Source organism: Triticum dicoccoides, chromosome 4B (genome assembly GCF_002162155.2).
Source record: "Triticum dicoccoides isolate Atlit2015 ecotype Zavitan chromosome 4B, WEW_v2.0, whole genome shotgun sequence".
In the NCBI taxonomy this organism is placed as follows: Eukaryota; Viridiplantae; Streptophyta; class Magnoliopsida; order Poales; family Poaceae; genus Triticum; species Triticum dicoccoides.
The window spans coordinates 554900167-554904503 of record NC_041387.1 but is presented as its reverse complement, the minus strand read 5'-3'; the positions used below and the strand labels follow the sequence as shown (position 1 = coordinate 554904503).

The window sequence follows — 4337 nt, the reverse complement described above, 5'->3', positions numbered from 1 at the left end:
GGCATGAGGAAGCTATGAATTCCATTTAGGAAAAACTTGTTCAAACAAAAAGAGTAGTACTGCTGTAATTTCAGAAGTTTGGTGCTGAGAAACTGTACATTGTTCAGATACTTTTGATCATGTTTGGACATTTGTATCTGTGAATCTATGACTGTATTTTAGACATGGCAGATTAGATTTCAGTATAAAGCTGTGAACATATGACTGTATTTTAGAAACAATTGTACTGTCCAAAGTTGTAGTTCAAATTACTATGATCTGATACTAGTTCACACTCAATCTAATATGCCATGAAAATTAACAGTGAAAGTAAAATTATCAGAAAAAAAGACTGAGGACAATCAGGTTAAGCACTGACACTCTGCACCCTACCTTGTAAATTACAAGCTCTGATTTGCACATAAATAGAAGAAATCAGAAACTTGTGTATGAAGAGACTACTGGAATTGACACAAATAACTCTGGCTTCAAAGAAAAAATTGTACAAAAAACCTTGTCAATGACTTGCAACATGCTTTACTGCATTTCTTACCTACTTGTTGCACCCTACATATGCATAAACATGCATACATGCAAAAAAAGGACAAATGGGGACATCAGAAATACTCTTGTTTATTCTACAACACTTCATTACCTATACTTTCTGAAAACATTGAGTGCAGATGCCTGCAATCGAATCAGATGCAATAGAATATAGCATCAAAGGGCAGTCGCTGTACCTCGAAGAGAGTATGACAAATGCACTGTTCAAAAGGGGAGTGGGGGCTAAATTCAGTGCAACAAGCTTCCTAAGAGAGTATGACAGGATAATAGAAGTCATTCATGAGAGAAAGCAAGAATGTGATCACTTGTCTAGAAACAAAAAGGATGCGCCCAAGAAGTTCTGGTCCAAATACAGTATAGAACGACAAGTGTATGAGCTCTACAACATTCGCATCTTCAGGAAGTTCTGAAAGAAAATGGAAGATACAACGAGGTTGCATGTGTTTGAGCTTGAAAAAGAAAAAAAACTACATGGTTAAAAACGAAAGAACCTACATGAGATAGATTTGATGCAAGAGAAGTACTCATGCATGATGCATCTGCTGCACATTTCACAAGGATGGAATCCTATCCTGACACATACTCAGAGTGATGATCCAACTGAACGTAGAGAGGATACCTGACAAGTATATCATAGACAAATGAAGGAAAAATGATCACATGGTACACTCAACCAAGCCTCCTCCCATTTTTGATGAAAACTCAACACTGATGTACAATGTGCTGAAAAGGAAACTCGTCTATGTGGCTTCTCTGAACAATTTACAATGCCATCAGGAGGAATAACAAGGGGTCCCTGCTCACAAGGCTTATATGACATAAATGTGATAAAAAATTTACAGTAGAATTACACTGCAATTTAGCTTGGAAAAATATAGTACATAGACTGCAAGAACAAAATTCAGGATAATTACACTTAATACACAGGTTAAACACTGAGTGTAATTACATTGCAAATTACACTGAGTTTATAGTGTAATTACAATGCAATTTAGACTGAAAAATTTTAGTACACAGACTATAACTACAAAAAAATAGGTTAATTACACTGAAAATTACAGTGTATTTACATTGCAAATTAGACTGGAAAGTTTCAGTGCATAGACTGTAAGTACAAAAATTCAGGTTAATTACACATAATAAACAGATAATTACACTGAAAGTACAACGTAATTACACTGCAAGTTAGACCGGAAAGACTGTAAGTACAAAAATTACAGGTTAGCTACACTAATTTATAGTGTAAATTAATGGTGGGGTTAAGCCCTCAGTTTAACACAGATTGCAAGTTACAAGAAACAAATTACTGTGAGAGAAAAGACTATATACCTGAACCAACAGTACAAAATATCACTGTAAATTTGAACCAAAAACTGGACTACAAATGAAACTATACTGAAAATCCACTCAAAATTACACTAGAAATTACAGTCCAAAACACTGAAACTAAAACAGAATTATTTCAGACCAACACGTACACATCACGAGACTCAACCGACTAGAAGAGTCAACATTTGCATGTCTACATCTATCATCATTAAATTACTTTCTCTATGTACTGAAAAGTTCAGTTAACGTACCACCATGTAAACAAAAGTATAAAACAATGGAAGCACACAATTCAGTTAAATGTACCACCATGTACAGTGTAAGTTACACATAGATATCAGTGAAATTTAAATAGAGATATCACTATAGTACAGACCAAACAACTGTTGCTTAATTGAAGAAATTCAGTCCAGAATAAAACCTAAAAAGTACATTTACGCTTGCCATTTACAGTGAAAAACCAGTGTAAGATAGACTACTATAGACTGAAACTACAGTAGAAATATCACTGTAAAATTAAACCTAATATTACATTTACACTGGCCATTCACTATTGCTGTCTATAGTAGCCAAACAACTGTTACTTAATTACAGTGAAATCCACTCAAAATTACACTGCAATAGTACAGATCAAATAACTATTACTTAATTGTAGAAATTCAGTCCAGAATCAAACAACAGAGGAAAAGCGGAGCAACCATACATCTACATCAGAAATTACACTAGAAAACCACACATCTACATCAAAAACAGGCTAGACCAGACGAACATCAACCTACCACACTAGCAGCTACCAATGGATCAACACCGCTAATTCAAAGCCTGCCACAAGGAAACTACATCTACATTCGGAAGAAGAAATCAAAATAGACAAGAGGGATCCACCGCTAAATTTACATGTGCAACAAAAAATACCACATACGAAAAATGCAAGTAGAAGAATACAACGAGACAATCAACCAGATCTAGCAAATCGCACAGAAAAACGAAGGGAAAATGGAACAGGGGGAGAGGGGGTGCTTGCAAACCAACAACCTCATGTAGGGGGCGGGGAGAGACGCAGGGCTTGCGGACCACCACAAAAGAAGGAGCGGCACGAATCAAAGACCCGAGAAGAAACCGCAGCCAAATCGCCATGGCGTCGACTTCGCCTCTCCCTTTCTCCCTGACAAGAACAAAGGTGAATCAAATCAGAGCGCGAGCTTGGAGATAAGCAACCAGGGGAGGAGGGGGAGAACCGTGGGCCTACCATCAAAGCGCCTCGAGAGATCAGCGAGTGAGGCCTCCAACCAAAATCTCGCCATGCCTCTCTGCCTCCGAGCACTCGCCGCTAGAAATGGGGAGCGATCCAGTGAAAGGCATCCGCGATATTAACGGGTCTCCCGAAACAATGTGCGGGCCCGATAACAACCAAAAACAACCCGCGCACTGGGACAAAAAAACTGCACTGAGTCTCAACGGAGGGATCGAACGGACAAGAAAACGGATGAAAGCGAATTATTTTCATCCGGATGAAAATTAGCAGTCCCGTAATTTTTTGTTGTATTTGTTCTTGTAACCAAGTTTTTTTGGCTGGATGCCGAATAATATTGTACCAGTTTTGTTTTTAGCTTCCCTTTATACATAGTCATACATTGTGCAGTGTTCTTGTTTCGATGGATACACTTATTTTGTGTATTATTATGTTTTTTCTTTAAAGATCCAGCTTTGGCAGGCTTCATTGACGATAAGCAGGAGGAGACATCTGGTTGGATTGGGATGCAACTTAAAAAAAACACAGATCTTTATTCATTTTCAATAACAATTACATCCTTTATGAAGAGGGGTGCAATTTCACTCAAAGACTTCTCAAACCAGTCAAAAGTTGAAGAAAATTTAGCTAACTTAGCAAGTTAATGGACAACCTTATTTGCTTTCCTATTACAGTGCTCGAATCTAGTAATGGGAAATTCACAAGCCAAAAAGTAACAATAGTCAAACATTTTCACCGTAAGGACATCCCTGCACCAATCAATTCTCCAATTCCCCCCTGCAATGAATTTTTCTTTATCATCCCTCAAAACAGTGTCGGTCGTGCCACAAAGTAGGTCATGATCAAAAGAGGCATCCACATTAAGTTTTATGCACCCCTAGGACGTTGTATCCATCCACCTCTTTTCATAGTAGTCTTCGGTGATATGGCCATAACATAGTTTAACGTAATAGCATGGATCCCCATAGAAATCTAGTTGACATCTTGGGTTTTCTCTTTATGGACCAAATTTCACCTCTCCCACCATAAATACCAAGCTGTATTTGCAATCATCTCATGAACATTCTGACTACCCAAGATAGTCAGCTCATTTTCAGGTATAGAGAGTAAAAATTTGAGGACCGCCTCACCAGCATAATAAACTTCCCAAGCTCTTTTAATGACCTGATCTAGTCCCAGCACTCTCCACACCTCGTTTGCTTTCTGACATTGG

The 4337-nt window shown here is 37.9% G+C and overlaps 1 long non-coding RNA gene across 1 annotated transcript in view; it reads right to left on the bottom strand.

Annotated features, from left to right (window-relative positions):
- The window catches only part of LOC119291425, a 4534-nt gene extending 1205 nt beyond the window's left edge, over positions 1–3329 (bottom strand). Inside the window, exons 1-2 of the long non-coding RNA XR_005142416.1 lie at positions 3122–3329; positions 635–3037 (exon numbers count right to left, since the gene is read on the bottom strand). This is a non-coding gene — a long non-coding RNA (uncharacterized LOC119291425). The remainder of the gene's footprint in view (positions 1–634; positions 3038–3121) is intronic.
- Positions 3330–4337: the final 1008 nt, after the last annotated feature.